This window comes from Lotus japonicus, chromosome 2 (assembly GCF_012489685.1).
Source record: "Lotus japonicus ecotype B-129 chromosome 2, LjGifu_v1.2".
NCBI classification, from domain to species: domain Eukaryota; kingdom Viridiplantae; phylum Streptophyta; class Magnoliopsida; order Fabales; family Fabaceae; genus Lotus; species Lotus japonicus.
In genome coordinates, this window is record NC_080042.1 from 5,805,841 (window position 1) to 5,824,388 (window position 18,548).

The window sequence follows — 18,548 nt, forward strand, 5'->3', positions numbered from 1 at the left end:
GGAGGAACACAGGCGTCGCCTCAACGCTCAGAAGCCGCCTGCTCACGAGATTGATACCATAATTGTGAAGCAACTGAGACTGAAGGAGATTACAATGGAGATTGTTGAGTTGTCAAAAGTGTTGACAAACTCCAGACTAGCTTCCTTCAATGAGATTCTCCAAGACTTGTCCCGGATAACGAAAGAGGATTATGATGAGAGTGAATCACCATTTTGATCCCTAAGAATGAAGGCGTCGGTCATAATAGTCCCTTGAAATCATTAATGGTTAAAAAAATCCCTGTAAGTGTTGACGTCGGTCAAAGTAGTCCCTATTTAAGCGTTAGTCCCTGGGACGGAAAATGTCCATGTGTCACGTGGGTTTCAATTTGGTCCCCGACATTATCAATATAGTCCCTGACACGTAATTAAATAAAAAATATGAATTAAAAATTAAGAAAATAGAATTATGAATAAAAGAATAAAAAAATTAATCAGAGTCTTTTTTTTAAATATTAATTACCATCTTATTCATTATCAGTAACATTAAAACCTAGAAGGATAACAGTAAATCCAGTAAAAAACCAAACTTGAAATGGAAAAAAACTTCTATGGCTAGCAAGAAATCCCACCACATAACTAAAGTTACATGGAAGATTACAAATCTGGGAAAAAAAATTGACCTTGCGTCATGGAAAACCACACAAAATACATGATTCAAACTCCTTTGGTACATATTGAATGTTATGCAATAGAAAAATTCAACCTTTACATATCACCAAATATGAAGAAGCTTCATCATCATTCAAAAAAAAAAAGGAACAAGCATCACAACAAGAACATGACCAAACTTCTAGAACTACAAGATCCGCCCAGGACCTACCATTCGCCCTCACCGACGTAATAAGCTCTGCAACACCCATGAACTCTAATACGTCGCTTAGAATGGAGGAAGGAAGGGTCACGTTCTGCGTTTTGAGGGTTGGGTGTGAAGAAGTTATTTGCATTGAAGGTTGGGTACAGATCGAATGAAAATTGGAGCAGATCGGAAGAGGAGATCAAAACCACGACCTCTTCATCTTCCTCTTCCAAGCAGAACCACAAATCATGGCTTTGTGATGGTGATTTGGGGTTCACCCTTGCTGGATCTGGAAGAAAAATGTTTTCTTTCCTCATCTTTTTCCTTGTTCCTCACCCTCTGATGTTTATGGGTTCCTATCTTTCTTGATCTTGGAAGAAAAATGGGAGAAAAAAGTTGTTAACTTTCTCAAATCTGGGTTTTTGGGGATTGGGTGAAGAAGATGATGAAGAAGGGGGAGGAGATGAAAAGAAACCCAGAAGAAAGGTGATGGAATTCAAATGAGAAGATTTGGTGGTGGTTTTCTTATACGGACATAGTAGAAAGGGAAGAGAGTTTATTTTCTTTAAAGAAAAAAAAAGAGTGAAAGGGTGGAGAGGATGGATTTACGGCAAAGGGATAGAAAGAGGTTTGGGCATGTTTTTGTTCTTTTACAGTAGAAGAATGAAGCTTGATATATAATTCAGGTTTTTTCTTGGAGGTGTTTGATTAGGGATTTTCCAGGTTTCTAGAGGGATGAAGATGAAGGTTATTTTAGGTTAGAAATTTCTGAAATTGGAAATCAAGAATTTTTTAATTAATAATTTTAATTTTAATTTCTTTAATAATTAATTTTTTTAATAGATTGTTTAATTTTTAATTCATATTTTTTATTTAATTACGTGTCAGGGACTAAATTGATAATGTCGGGGACCAAATTGAAACCCACGTGACACATGGACATTTTCCGTCCCAGGGACTAACGGCTAAACTTAAATAGGGACTACTTTGACCGACGTCAATACTTACAGGGATTTTTTTAACCATTAATGATTTCAAGGGACTATTATGACCGACGCCTTCATTCTTAGGGACCAAAATGGTGATTCACTCATTATGATGATGATGAGGAGGAGGACTTTGGGAAGATATGGAATGAATTAAAGGAGGGGCTTATGAGGGCTATGAAGTTTGAGGTGATACAGTTTTAGGTGTTAGCCAAGAAGATAGGTGGCATAATAGCTACTATTGTCTTGGCTTACACATTGATGCATGTTTAAGTGCCTTTTGTGTCCTCCCTGAATGTTGAGGCTGCTAGCTTTTCTTTATTTATTGATTTTGACTACTAATTTTGCTGTTGTGTGTACCCTACCCTTTCTTTGTTCTGATTTCATCCTTGTATGGAAATATGTGGCTAAAACAATTGAACAATATAAGATAAATTGATTCACTTAATCAAATAGTAACAATTGAGTGAAACTGATTGCATTGGCCTTGCTCAAGTCAGTATTACAAGAGCAAGCACTTAAATAAATCACGAAAATTGAAAATATACAACACATACCATGCTATCAAAACGCCATGTTTAAGAATTTTGAAATTATGGCATTTTTCTCGGGTAATTTATTTAAGCAAAGATAAGGAATTTGAAATAACACCTCAAACAAGGGGGTGTAAAAATCCTTGCTCTCCCCTGCTCATCTCGACCTCTTTCACGCTCTCTTTCAGCTTCTTCTTATTCTCTTATCTCATGCGCTTCTCTTCCCATCAAATCAATTTGTCTGGTTCATTGTTCTCTATTCTCTATCTTAGAGGTCCTTGATTCATTGTTTCATTTATAGATTTTTTTTGTCTGTTCTCTAGAAACTTAGTATCATCATTAGAAGTCCACGAGTGTAAGCATCTGCATCTGCATCTGCATCTTCTTGCGCAGAAGCTATCCTCGCTGCAATTTCTGGTTTGTGTGCTTATTATATTATTATATTTATGGGTTTTCCTTATATTACAAAGCTTGTTTTATAACTTGAACCTTGAAGCCTCTTTTGTTCATAAATGTATCACTAATTTTGTGTCCAAATGCATGCTCTTTTGAATAGTTGGCTTCCATGTAGCATGTGTGTTTGTTGTTTTCTTTCAGAGGAACCTTAGCATAATACAACTTAACTCCTTTTTATTTGTTATTCTGGCTTTGGTGGTGGTTGTTGTCGTTGTGCTTATTTACATGTATTACTTAGAACAAATGTATATTTACCTTCAAAACTTGCCATCCTTGTTAACAATCTGCTAGAAGGGGAAAATACGGTTCTATGATTTATATCTAGATTCTACCTTTTCTTCATTTTTTTTATTTAATTTTCATTAATAATCTTCCTTAGACTGATTTTAGGCTTCCTATTTTGTAGAGGTCCTGATGAAATAATGACTTGCCTTTACTTTTGTTATATGACATTTAGTAAGACTATTCTGTATATGAAAGGGATAATAGAAGAAAAATTGAAACAATGTTTAAGATTGTTGGCATTTAGTGAGTCTATTCTCCATCCCTGGTTTTTGTTGCTGATTCTAGATTTTGGGGCTTTATTCACCTCTGTTATGGATTTTTGTAAGATTTCTTTCCGACGCTGCCAAACCGATTCTTCTGTCTTTCTTTTAAGTTGAAAGTTATTGGCGACATGAAGTACTTCTTAGGCTTGGAAAAGCTTCTTCCTCTTTTTGTTTATATCTTTGTCAGAGGAAGTATACCATACAGCTTCTTGAAGATACTGGTTACACGTAAGTCTCAAGCAATTCCAATGAACCCAAATCTGCCACTTACAGATTCAGAAAGATTCAGAAGGGGAGTTGTTGCCTGAACCATCTCAGTATAGAAGACTTCTAGGAACTATATTGTGGTTCCTTACTAAGATTCTTGTGTATTTAGTTGCATTTCAAGTCAAATGCAAAAAAGAAAATTGAATGTTGGCTGGTACAATAACCTTCGGTGTTAAAAAGTAAAAAAGAAAATAGCCTTGGTAGTGGTTACTGACAGTTACCAAGCATAAGAGTCTTTGATGTTAATCTCTGCTACAATGTTTGGTTTTTCACAAAATGTTCTGAATCATTAATTTGATGTTAATTTAAATATCCGCGAAGCAGGATTTTTTATTTAAATGTTATAAAAAAGTTTTATCTCAATCCTTGAAGTCACAATATATGTTAAACTTTCCATCATTTGAAGTACATCCAGATGTTAGAAAGACCAGAATACATGGTAGTTTGCAATGACTAATATGTCAATAACTCCTATGAAGTTATTGTGTGAATAGAGTTTTGCATCTCCCAAACAAGGGGATTTAAAAATCCTTGCTCTCCCCTGCTCCTCTCGACCTCTTTCACGCTCTCTTTCAGCTTCTTCTTATTCTCTTATCTCATGCGCTTCTCTTCCCATCAAATCAAATTGTCTGGTTCATTGTTCTCTATTCTCTATCTTAGAGGTCCTTGATTCATTGTTTCATTTATCGATTTTTTTTTATCTGTTCTCTAGAAACTTAGTATCATCATTTGAAGTCCACGAGTGTAAGCATCTGCATCTGCATTTTCTTCCGCAGAAGCTATCCTCGCTGCAATTTCTGGTTTGTGTGCTTATTATATTATTATATTTACGGGTTTTCCTTATATTATAAAGCTTGTTTTATAACTTGAACCTTGAAGCCTCTTTTGTTCATAAATGTACCATTAATTTTGTGCATGCTCTTTTGAATAGTTGGCTTCCATGTGGCATGTGTGTTTGTTGTTTTGTTTCAGAGAAACCTTAGCATAATACAACTTAACTCCTTTTTATTTGTTATTCTGGCTTTGGTGGTGACTGTTGTCGTTGTGCTTATTTACATGTATGACTTAGAACAAATGTAGTCTACTAATTCAAAAGTTCATCATCATCATTACAATTCTGTTATAAGTATGTAACTGGAAAATTGAGAGTTTATTTGCAGTCTTTCTTAAATTACTTAAACTATTAAGAAAAGTAAAGCGTTATGCGTTTATGGGGCAGTTGTTGGAGTTAAGCCTCATATGAGGACTAAAAGTGAGTTATTTCCCAAACATCAAGATCTTTTAGCAACTTTCTTTCGATGAAGGACTAAAATCAAATCTCACTTTTTTCATCTGGACCAAAAACATCATTAACCCAAAAGTAAAGTAGTGCCATTAGGATTAGTGACATAACTTTCTGCATCTTTTTACCTTGTACCAAACTAGGTAGTTACCCGTGCGATGCACGGTCGCAAAATTTTAAAAAATTAAAATATGTATTAGATTATAATTTGTTAATAAATATAATGAATTTATTATTAAATATAATATAATAAAATTTAATTTGACCATTTAATATTTAATTCAATTTTAACTTCAAACAAAATTGTCTTGCAAATAAAATAAGTAATTTAACAAAACCGAAAGTACATATTAGTATATGGTTCCACCCTAAACCCTATACCTATCTACAATTTATCAATCAATGCGATATATATTATTTAAAATATAATATATTAAGTTTTTGATATAATCGTTATATACGGGAGGATTTAACGATATAGAAAATTATATATTACATTTGTTTCAATAATGGCTTTTATCAGAATAAATTTATTGAAACTTTAGTTAATCATATCCCCTGCTTTGAGAATGAGAAGCATTGGGCAATAAAAGTACATAGCGGAATAAGTTTTAAAAAATGTCAATGTAGCACATATATAATCAAACCAAACCTCCCGTAAAAAAAAATATAATCAAACCAGTCAACCATTCCTCAAAAAGGAAATTCAGGGACCATTATAACATTATCATAAAACTTAACTAATTAGTTGAAACGATTATCACGGGCACTTGAGCCTCAACATACAGTGGTTTTACAATCATGAAAATATTTCTCACCCACCAAAAACACTAACTCATGAATGATGGAAGGGTGGGACGTGAAAACTCTACATTCATGTATTTGAGAATAAGAACAATAACAATATATATACATGCGAACAATTATCAAGGGATGTAATTTTAAGTTGTTAAGTAGCAGTGAGCCACAATGTGTTGTGTCCTCAGCTACTACTTCTCTTCACTAAGCCTCTAGTCATGAAGGCAGGGTGAACACATACTCAGCTGGATTTTCTCATTCAAACTTGTGAAGAAGCCAATCCCCTGCTGCAAAAAAAAGTACCTCAAGTAAAATAGTTACTAACCCATAAGATGTCATTTCTACCACCAGCATCCCTAACCCATTTCAGCCACCTCCCCTTATACCTAATCCCTTTAAGCCACCTCCTCTAATTCCTACCCATTCTAACCACCTCCACTAATTCCTAACCCATTCGATCTTGAAGAATTGAAATTTGGAAATTCTACAGAAGGATAAATGGGTACATCTTTGTTTTTCCATTGAGTCACATGAATGAAGGAGAGATGTTTGTAGACCCTAAAAGTAGACACGAGAACATACGAAAACATGAGGAAAAGTAAAAGGGAACAAATATAAGATTACAATGAAGCATCAAAGCTAGTTTCCCTCACACAATAACGGAAAAAAATGAAGGAAAATATAGTAGGAAACTTAGCGAAAGAAGAGAGCACACAAAAACCAAGTGAATAAAGCTGAAAAGGTATTAAGAGATAAATAAAAGAGCAATTTATAAAGCTAGAGTGACTCAAATCAGATTCTAATATTTATAGGATTTAAGGGGGGAAATACTATTATTACTATTACTTGAATAAGATATTACACACTACCACGTAAAGAACTTACCCCAGATGATCTTTAACAGTATCCAAAACAAAATGTACTTAATGTTCAAAGAAGAAATGGTTGGCATAATACTTGTATTTATCTTTCAAAGAAATAAAAGTGGAAATTAATTCCTACCCTCCATTAAGTATTGTATGATTGATAAGCGCATAATTGATGCACTTTACGTGTGTCTTTCTAAGCTTCATTATTTACATTTTTGTGCTTAATTGTTATGACTTAGCCATGTTTTGACCATTGGTGTTTATTTGGATTATTCATGGAAAAGAGCTTAATTCTACACTTTTAGTTTCTACGACTGTTTTGCTAGAACAGATTGAATATGGAGCTAGCAATATCGAAATAAGGCCCATAATATGTCGTTGGAAAGCTAACTCGAAGCCCTACAACTTTCATGTTCAGCGCAATTGAAGAACAAGCCTCTAACATGGTCAAAATGGCCTTGCAAAGTTGTTGTCGCTAATCTTGCGAGTCTGGAACAGTCTGCACTAAAATGATCATATCTTGGGCTACAGAACTCCGAATTAGGATCCGATTGAAGGCCCGCGAAGCTGACTTAAAGAGCTACAACTCTCATGTTTACCTCAATTGAAGATTCAGACTTCTTGTGGGACTCCCGAATGCCTGATTGTTCAGCAGCTTACTCCTTTATGTGAGCCCGATTTTGTGAAGATTTAGAAAAGATTTAGATAACAAAGATTGTTACTTGATGAACAAGTTTATTTATTAGTACAAATAAGTGAGTTTAGGCTTTTGTTAGACCTCACCACCTCACCACATCTCACCATCACCTCCTCCACCTTCTCCTAATATCTCTCTCCATCTTTTCTAATATGAGCTGCTAAACTCAATAGTTAGTCTTAGGATTTTTAATATTCTTGTGTTTGCAAACTTGAGGTTCTATTCTTAATGCAAATTTCTTCTTTATTAATTCTCTTCATCTCTATTTCTGATCTAGGGTTTGCTTAATTCCGTAGTTTTAGAAATAAGAGTTGATGCATGTTCGCTTAGTTCATGTTAGTTCGTAACTGTTTCTTAATCGCTTAGTTTAGGAAATTGTGAATTGATTTTCGCTTAGTTAATCAACTCTCATGAATTAGGGAAACAATAAGGAAGAATTAATCTTTTGTAACCAATGAAGGTTTGTTGCACTTGAATGTTATAATCCGATAACTAACACTTTCTTTTATCTGAATTAAATCTCTTTTAATTTCTGTTTGATACATTCTATCAAATCAATCAAAAAATCCCCTTTTTAATTGCTTTATTTTACTCTAATATCAATTAATAATTTATCAAGTCCTTGTGAGATCGATCCTGGTGTTCATCACCTTGTACTGCATTCAAAGCAGAATACTTTGGCACGCATCAGGACAGTGCGTTCGTCAATGATTTCTTTAATTTAAATTTAGGGTAAAATACATTCACCCCCTCAAGGTTTGCCAGATAATCTACACTCCACCCCATTTTATATAGAGAAAACAAACCTGGACAGAAGTGTTTCTCTCTAGGTACTCCATGTACATTTTTTGGCCTAGTAAAACCTGGAAAAAGATACAAAAACAAACTCATCAATCACAAAATTAGCTCTGTTTTCCTTCATGAATTAGCAATTCTTGTTATCCAGAATGTGTTAGTGGCTAAAGCACTCTGTTTCTAGTACTGAAAAGTGTTGTTGCACCAAATAACTTCATAAATAAGAGCATCACAAAGCCACATGCTAACCCTACAAAAAGCAACACACATAAGTGATGTTGCACACTCTCTTCATTCTATATAAACATATACTCACCAAAGGTTGCGTAGGTCCTGGAATTGCTGCGTACACAAGATCGTAGATATGATGCATTCCAATAATGACAAAAAGGTTTCTTTACATAATCTGGAAGGTAAAGTCAACAGGTAGAATTACAGGATCAGTTAAATCAGATAGTCTTTTCACTACTACAAAAAAGGCTTTTCGCCACGGTTCCGCACGCCCTTTTGCCACGGTTCAACCGTGGCGATAGCCTGCGTGGCAATTGCTCAATTGCCACGGTTCAAGGGCAAACCGTGGCAATTGCTTCGCCTGTTGCCACGGTGAAAAAAGGCAACCGTGGCAATATGTGGCCTCTATTGCCACGGTCAAGCATGGACCCGTGGCAATATGTTGCATCTATTGCCACGGTCAAGTGGGGAACCGTGGCAATAAGTATCTTGTAATGTCACAGTCAATTGGGGAATCGTGGCATATTTTAGAGCAGAATTTCTCAGTTTCAATTGCTTGCATATCAACAATAATTAATTGACGGGAGAGACAAAGGGTATTCCAACCATTAGAAAGGAAAATTTAAAATATATATAAAATATCATATTATCCTCATAGTCAGCACATACATACAAAATATTAAACTACAACATTTAGTACCGGCCTAATCAACACTGGCACCAAATCCTAAACCAGAAAATTGAACAATGCATAGATGACAAGCAACAAGGAGGGCGATCCAACAAGAGCAAGAAGACGTGGCCCTGCAACAACTTGCAAAAAATCTTCCTATTGTGCATCACTTCATGGAGATAGCTCCCCTTGTCATCTTTGTTCCCTGCAATTCAAAATGCAAATAACAGTCCCAAGAAGCAGTTTAAATAGCTCAATTTCAGCAGCAATTTCAACAGCTTTGTCATCACACATAATTAAATCACACACAATTTCAATTCAGAATAATTCTTTCTCTTTTAACAGTTAGATAACAATGCAAGTCTTTGTATGTAAAGAAAAGATGAAAGAATAGTTTTGTATTTAAAAAGCAAGTTTCATGATCTTTTGGCATCAAAGAATATGTATATGGAAAACAGATAGAACATCTAAATTCCAAAGAATTATGAAAGTAATTGATAAATGAAGTGATATAAAGGTTTACAAAGAACCTGATGGATCACTCAATGCTTTGGAGATTAACACCTAGAAGATGCCCAAACCTGCCACACAAGTCAATCCAAATATGAAGTTTGGCCACTACATGCTCATATTAAACCCAAAAACATATTTAAAGATAGAAAATTAATAGTTGAACCATACAGAATCCATCAAAGAACCACACCAATTAACTAGGTTCTCATCTACAGCTAAACCTATGGTAGCCAGCTGAAACAAAAAACTTCATGCTTATGCTCAATAATGGAGCTTGTGCAGAGAGAGAGAGAGAGAGAGAGCATACTTTCTTTTTTGACTTTCCTAACCAGCCTCTTGTCAATCCATTCATTAAAAAAATAAAAAGTGATAGAAAATGACAGCATAATGGAGATGTTGATGGGGATCAAATCTGACCTAGTTCATTTCAGTTAAATACTCTATATAAATACTATTGATTTATTACCTGTAGAAAGAAGGAAGAGAAAAATTGAGATAAAAATGGTTGTTTATCCTTTTTCATGGAATCATCAACCTGGGAAATTACTTATTACTTACCACTTTTGTCCTGAATCACTCAAAGAAGTTGCAATTTCAGCAGCACGAAGCAGGCCAGAAGTTTTGAGACTTTCAACAACACTACCCACAAGTGAAGAATCTTCAAATATAAACCATAATAACTATCAACTTGAAACACAGGAAGTTCTTTTTCAAAAAATCAGAGGCAGATATATACCCATTAAATAAAATATCTCCCAAATGTCAAGTAAATTTGAGTTAGTGGTGTTTGTTTGACATCAAGAAGGAAAAGTGAAACTGACAAAAGTGTTAAAGGCATTCTCTATGTGCAATCAACAGAAATCCCTTCCTTATATTAAGAATACCTGAGTAAAATGGCTTCATCCACAAAGGAACAAAATTGGAAGCAAATACATTTTCATTCTGCTGCAGGGTTTTCAAAACTTGAATCTCCTAGAAGTATCAAAGAGACAGTCAGAAAAACTACAGAAGGTTAAGATAGTTTTCCATATTGATAAATTTACACAAGTAGCACTTGAAAATTGATATCTGCACACAATCAAGAGCTATTATGACAAGAACAAAGTAAAAAATTAGAAGCTATAGTATCAATAACTATGAGACCAGAAATTGCACTTGATAACATGAAAGAGAATAAAATGAAAGTTAAGTTAGAAAATGAAAGTTTTCCAGCAGCACGAAGCAGGCTAGAAGTTTTGAGACCAGATTACTGTTTTAAATTAAAAGAGTAATAAAATGAAAGTTAAATTAGAAAATAAAACATACACAATATATTATATATATATAACATCCCCAACAGCTACCTGCACATTGTACATAAATCCTAACGCCCTGCCCCAACTAACTTCAAGAGAGGATAGGTGCATACCAGAAATTAAATACTAGCCATCTACAAGCCTAGTTTCTTTCCACCCAAAGTAAAGCTAATTAAAAGTCCATTTACCTATAGGAAGAAACTTTTCACTCCAAAACTCTATCTTCAATTCAGCAACTCTTTTCCCAGAACATCAGCTGCAACCTTCTCCCTTCTCATGGGAGCGTCCTGAAAATATTTCATTTATCGCTCTTGATATCACTATGCTTTGGATCACTCAATGCTTTGGATCACTCAATGAAGTGATAGTAAAGGTTTACAAAGAACCTGATGGATCACTCAATGCTTTGGAGATTAACACCTAGAAGATGCCCAAACCTGCCACACAAGTCAATCCAAATACAAAGTTGAACCATACAGAATCCATCAAAGAACCACATCAATTAACTGGGTTCTCATCTATAGCTACACCTATGGTAGCCAGCTGAAACAAAAAACATTATGCTTATGCTCAATAATGGAGCTTGTGCAAAGAGAGAGAGCGCATACTTTCTTTTCCGACTTTGCTAACCAGCCTCTTGTCAATCCATTCATTAAAAAAATAAAAAGTGATAGAAAATGACAGCATAATGGAGATGTTGATGGGGATCAAATCTGACCGAGTTCATTTCAGTTAAATACTATATAAATACTATTGATTTATTACCTGTAGAAAGAAGGAAGAGAACAATTGACCTGAAACCAGTAATATTAAATTATTAACTTTGCTTACACAAAGAAAATTACAAAACACAAACACAGCCACATTGAAGAGCATTTATTTAAGAGCTCATCAAGATATAATCTTCCAAACAGGTATATACAAATCTAGCAGGAAATAAGTGTTATCTATTGAAGGACTTCATCAATTCCCTCTGACTTAGATACCACATCAACATTCCACATTAGAGTATATTTAAATTGAATCAATTTATAAAAGAGAATGGAGAAAACACCCCAAGAAAAAGGTGATGCTTCCTATAAACCTCTGAAATTATACCATCTTTAATCATTTCAAGAATATGAAAAGGGATATTATGCAAACCAGGCATGTTATCCTGTTTCCAGATTCCAAGCATTCTTCGAATGGGGCATGCTTCTTGATGTTCATCTTAAATTCAGCAGAAACATGAAGAAAAAGAGAAGTATTCAGTCAGTCACTTCTCCTATAAAATTATGGCCTATTTGAATGATCTGAACAAGAAAAATTGCTCATTTTACACATTCTGTCAGACATATGAAATGCAAGATGACTTCACCCTCTTAAAGACCACAAAGCATATATCATATATTCAGATTACCGACTTTAATAAAATATTCCAGATTTAATCAGTACAAGCATAGGAGAAATTTACAAGTATGATTTGGAAAATCAGTTTTCAAGAACTAGGTAGATGTCCATCTTTTGCATTGATTAGTAAATCACAAACCAACGTTAATAACATGAATATTCATTTAATCATGTGTCAGACAGGTGAAATGCTTAGAAGCAAGTACTCAGTTATATCTTCAATCAGTTTCTAGTCATTAAATAACGTGAAGCCAGCAAGTGAGGTTCGAATAAAACATAGCACTATCCCATCACTTCTTACATTCAACACTAATACTTTCAATCATGCAATCCTGACTAAGATTAAAACTATCTGTTGAGAACCCAAACTGAATCTGAGAATTGAACTGAAAATAATATTCATTGAAAGGTGAAGATTACAAGAGTGTATCTCAGTATTTATATTGTGAGAGAGACTTACATAGCAAGCTAACTAAACTGACTATAGTTAACAGTTAGGCTAACCATAGTTAGCAACTAACCGTAACTGACTTATAACAAACTCAACTGACTAACAAACTTAACCAGCTTGTAACTAACAGTTACAATGTATATAGCAAAGCATAATTGCCTTATACTCTAATACTATCCAAGAGAAATTTCAGAGTCGAAGATTTCTAAATTTCATGAAATGCTTTGGAAAGCAATCAGCAATTCTAACAGAAAAGATTGTAAGGAACTATGAAGCTAAATTAGGAAACACCAACAAAGAGGGGAATGATACTGCCCTGATTCATGATGATAAAGGTTATCAAACCACTTTGTTCAGCATTTTTCTCTCTTCTCCCCTTCTTTTTCACATACACAGGCTAGCTCTGAAATTTTGACCTGCAAATAAGTAATGTCTCGCTGCACTTCATGGAGCAATTGGTAAGCCAAATCATCTGCTACTTCCTCTTGATCTGTCATGTTCCTTCTTTGGCTCGCATAGTCACAGTGAAGAGAATGATAACATTAGTCTCAGAAGAAAAACTAATAGTGTTAAAAGGAACAGATTCATAAATCAGCATATAAAAGTAACATTTGAATAGACATTTCACCTTGGTTCATGAATAACGCATAGAATCAATTGAATAGGCTTCCCTGATGTTCAAACCCAATGAAAGAAACTATCAAACTAAATACATCTGAATAGGCACAATCTAAAAACAGATTAAATCTCGCGAATTTTAAACCTGAGTGAGTTTGAACCTAAAATTGGAAAGAAATGGCAGCAAATAAGAAAGAGATACAAACCTTGACACCTGAAGATGAAGCAGCAGAAATAGAGCGCCCTGAGATAGAGCTCAATCGGTGAAGAACTATGGCTCGTGGGCGAGTATAGAGAGGGAAGGGGAATCGCGAGAAGTGAAGAACTTTACAAGCGGATGGAACTTAGTGACCTCCAGGACCGGTCCACCGATCTTCTCTGAAGCCGCGGAAACCCTAGCCACATACTATCCCATCAGGTCGTCGAAGGCAATAATGGACGGATCCGTGGCCGCATCAGCGACGTCGCCACCTCCTCCTCCTCCCTGGAATCCGATGGATAGCGCCTCCAAACGCGCCACTGCCGATTCCAACCTCCCTATCAGCTTCTCTTCCAACCTCTCTCCCGCGCTCTATTTCTGCTGAATGAACAATGCGATGAAACCGAATAGATCTGGTGCAAGCTGAAAGAACGAGAGGGAGAGGAGGAGTGATTGCAGCGAATAGAGAGGGAAGAGAGAACGGAGAGAACAAATCGAGCAGGAGAGAGGAAGAGAGGGAACAGAGAGAAAGGTTAGGGTTTTTCTTTTCAGAAAAAATTGGAGAGTGGGAGGGAAAAAACGAGTGTACTGGGCTAAATCTATTGCCACGGTTCCTAAAAAAATTAATAAAATATTATCCTCTTTTGCCATGGTTCCGTTTATAACCGTGGCAACTGACCTTTTGCCACGGTTCCGCCTATAACCGTGGCAATTGAAGCGTGGTAAAAAGTGATTTCTGTAGTAGTGTTTGCAGATATAATTTATAAGAAGTTCTTAAGGCAGGATTGAAATGGCAACCGGTCACCGGTGTCATATTCATCATTACAAAAATTGGCAACCTGAAAAATAAAATGAAGAAAGAGAAACAGCTTATTAATAATTGATGTTAATCAGTTTTCATAAAATTGCAGCTTATAGCTAGAGAAATATCTAGATCATATCTAGTTTTTGGCTCACTTCGAAAATATAGGTCTTCCTTACTGCTGACAAAAGTTAGTAAGAGTTGTTGGATCTTGTTACATTTTTTGACAGTATGATGTGTTTGTGTGAGTGTGAGTGTGTGTGACATTTAATATACTCTGTTCACTCATATGACAAATAAATGCTGAAGGCTTGCGAGTGCACACAATAAAACGCTTATTTTACACTTGAAACATACTATCATGGATAGCTTGATCTTATGGTTTCATGTTGCAAGGCTATGTAGTATGTATTACATTTTCTTTCTGGTATGTACTCATGCATGCGAAGGTATCTATGATCATCTTGATCCTCTAGATGAACTAAGAATCAAAATTACTCATCTCCTATATTATACATTATATTATGATAGACCTTAACTGTCATTACCTCCTAATCTGATGTCATGTCTGATTGGTATGGCCAAATCAAAATAATTGTGTATTGAAACGGACGAATTTCATAAATCACAATTCACAATATTTGGTAAACATCAACCATGGTGCAGTTTTTTACTTCTTCATCTAATGCTTCTAAATTGTCATAATGCATGAACAAAGCAGGACTTTAAGGCTTCTAAACTTTTGAGCAATATAGTATGATCCATGTCTTCTCCAAAGCAGGACTTTAAGGCTTCTAACTTTAAAGAGCCATAAGAAATTCAACTGTGAAGGGGGGAATAGTTAGACCCTCAAAGTGGGCATACACTGGATTATTAGTCTTACAGATACAATCATAATTCCAAATTTTAGCCACCAATGACCGAAGTAATCACCTGGGGCAACTCGTTCTTTGTATCACATGGATAAAAATTAGTTTCTTCACACATAGACCTTTCTAATACCAAAAATACAAAAGATCAGCAACCTATGAGAAAATTAGTTACAAACAGTAATCAAGACCCAAATTTTCAGCACCCTTATACTCATGAAACGAAGCAAATGCAACAACAATACCAATTTGTCATGCTTATTTCCCAACCTGGTATAGGTCTGTATTCTGATATAAGAGAATAAATATATTTTCTCTATTCCACATCATCAAAGTAAACATAAACATGGCAGATTTGGCAGGCCTTGAGAGATATAGATAAATAATGAGAAAGGGGGTTGCTACTTACCAAGTATCAGCATGCCATGAGCTGCCAGAACCTCCCAATGAACTTCTCATTATAGAAGTTAAGTGTGATATACGTTCATTGTCAAACAGTGGATTCCCAGGTCCAAGAGAAGGAAGTGAGGAATTTGCAATCTGCTTTTCCTGAAGGTGAATTGCTTTGAGCAATAGAAAACGATAAACAAAAATCAAAAACACAGCGTAGGCATAATATGCATTTGAATGATATAAAATCGTGTTAATTGCATATGAATGATATTGACCAGTAAACCTTGTTGCGGAGACAAACATCAAGAGGCATAAACTGAAATGGATAACCAAAACCCACCTTCTTTCTTAGTTGTACTGTAAGAATTGGGGAACCGGATGTTAGAGAAACTCAGAATTGTAAAAAGTGTTTATCATTGATGATTGAAAAGCTAATGATACAAGAGACTGATTACAACTTATATAGAACTCTATAGCTTGTTCAACAAGCTTAACAAACTCAAACTCTAACTGACTCAGTTGACAGCTAAGCATCTAACTGACTCAGTTGACAGCTAAGCATAACCGCATAGCCTAACTGAATTGCCAGCTCATTATAACAACCCTAGTGCTGACTGTTAGTACAGTCAGCAACTACTAAAGTGTAACTCTGTACACATTCATACAATGTACTCTAATATCCTCCCGCAAACTCAAGGTGGGTGGGAAACCAGTTTCTCACACACATTGAGTTTGTTTCTAAGAGCCTCAAAACGAGTAGGAGAAAGAGCCTTGGTGAATATATCAGCAAGCTGATCAATAGAAGGCACATGCTGCACATGAAGAGAATTATTGAGAACTTTTTCCCTGACAAAGAAGATATCAAGTTCCATATGCTTGGTGCGGGTGTGCAACACAGGATTATGAGTTAAGGCCACTGCTCCCATATTATCACAGTAAATTCTTGGAGTAGAAAATGGAACATGAAGCTCATGAAGTAAGGATTGAATCCAAAGCAATTCTGCAGATGTATTGGCCAGACTTCTGTACTCTGCCTCAGTGCTAGAACGAGCTACTAGAGTTTGTTTCTTGGAAGCCCATGAAACCAAGTTAGGACCAAAGAAAATACAAGATCCGGAAGTGGACCTCCTATCATCAGGATCTGAGCCCCAATCAGCATCACAAAAAGCCTCCAAAGACACTAGTGAAGATAGAGAACAGGGCCTAATGTGTAAACCATGATGAATAGTCCCTTTGAGATACCTAAGAATCCTTTTTACTGCCTTCCAATGTTCTTCCAGAGGTTGACTAAGAAACTGGCAGACTTTATTAACTGAGTAGCTAATTTCTGGCCTAGTCAAGGTAGCATACTGCAATGCCCCAACTATAGATCTGTAAAGAGTTGGATTTTCAAAATAATCTGCACCAAATTTACTTAGTTTTGCACCACTAACCATTGGTGTTGAGATCCCCTTAGCATCAGCCATATCTGCCCTTTCCAGCAAATCACCAATATACTTGGACTGAGTTAAAAGAAGAGATCTATCCTGAAGATGTTGGACTTGTACACCAAGAAAATAATCCAACTTGCCCAATTGCTTTAAAGCAAATTCTGAATCAAGTTTAGTAACAATTTGTTGAACCAGTGAAAGAGAATTCCCAGTGATGATTATATCATCAACATAGACTAGGACATAAACACAATCTGTTGCTGTGTGGAGAGTGAAGAGAGAGGGATCACAACGGCTAGGTTTGAAACCATTTCTGACCAAAGCAGCCCTCAATTTCTCAAACCAAGCCCTTGGAGCTTGTTTGAGACCATACAAAGCTTTATTAAGCTTGCAAACCAGCTGCTTATCTTCTTGCTGAAAACCTGGTGGTTGTACCATATAAACTTCTTCTTGAAGGGCACCATGAAGGAAGGCATTATTCACATCAAGTTGGTGAATATGCCAATGTTTAGTAACAGCCAAGGAAAGAATAAGCCTGATTGTGACTGGCTTTACAACTGGTGAGAAGGTTTCAGCATAATCAAAACCATGCACTTGATCAAACCCCTTGGCCACTAGCCTAGCTTTATACCTATTGACAGAACCATCTGGATTTTCTTTCACCCTAAACACCCATTTGCAACCAATTGCCCTTCTATTGGAAGGAAGAGGAACAAGGGTCCATGTGTTGTTAGCAAGGAGAGCATCATACTCAGCCTGCATAGCCTGAAGCCATTTAGGATCCTTCAAAGCCTGCTTAGTTGTTGTAGGTTCAGCTTGTGTAAGAAGCAATGTAGGGTGAAGCCTAGGTAACACAATCCCTGACTTAGCTCTAGTCTGCATGGGATGAACATTTCCCTGAGAAATAACAGCTGCTGGTTGCTGAAATATGGACCCTGAGGAAGTAGGAGTGCCTGGAACAGCTGGAGAAGCACCTGAAGCAGTCTGCAAAGAGGGCATGGTCTCAACAGACGCAGTAGACCCAACTGCAGAAACAGGTGTACCTGGCTGAGGAGAAGGAACCACTGGAGCAGAATGTTGCTGCTCTTGGAGAGGAACCAGTGTGTGACCATGTGGGACCAGTGGTATACAAGAAGAAATTCCCAAAGAAAAAGAGTCAGATACAGAGGAAGAAAACAATGTAGTGTAAGGAAATCTGAATTCATTGAATTTTACATCTTTGGAAATATAAATCTTTCCATCACTATCTAGACATTTGTATCCTTGATGAGAAGAAGAGTAACCAAGGAACACACACTCTCTAGACCTGAGCTCTAACTTGGAAGAATTATAGGGCCTCAAGTGAGGATAGCATGCACTTCCAAACACTCTCAAGATAGAGTAATCAGCTGGAACTTTAAACAGTTTGTGATAAGGGCTGAGATTACTCAAAACTGGTGTTGGAAGCCTATTGATGAGAAAGACAGCTGTAAGGAAAGCATGATCCCAATATTGGGAAGGCATGTTAGCACAAGCTAGTAATGACAAACCAGTTTCCACTATATGACGATGTTTTCTTTCCACACTTCCATTTTGATGGTGTGTGTGAGGACATGTAATTCTATGATCTATACCTG

The 18,548-nt window shown here is 36.0% G+C and overlaps 1 long non-coding RNA gene across 13 annotated transcripts; it reads right to left on the reverse strand.

The window, feature by feature from the left end:
* Positions 1-5,752: 5,752 nt before the first annotated feature.
* LOC130737461 (uncharacterized) lies at positions 5,753-15,881 on the reverse strand. Of its 13 annotated transcripts, XR_009018718.1 has the most exons (13): positions 15,843-15,881; positions 15,519-15,672; positions 13,446-14,277; positions 13,250-13,292; positions 11,925-13,125; positions 11,547-11,575; positions 11,168-11,218; positions 10,970-11,068; positions 10,371-10,458; positions 10,045-10,144; positions 9,504-9,554; positions 8,386-9,178; positions 5,753-8,137 (listed from the first exon to the last, which is right to left on the reverse strand). It is a non-coding gene; the product is annotated as an uncharacterized LOC130737461 (long non-coding RNA). The 13 variants fall into 13 exon arrangements; XR_009018717.1 differs by having other exon boundaries at positions 10,970-11,218; XR_009018715.1 differs by having other exon boundaries at positions 11,547-13,125.
* Between the last annotated feature and the right edge of the window lie 2,667 nt (positions 15,882-18,548).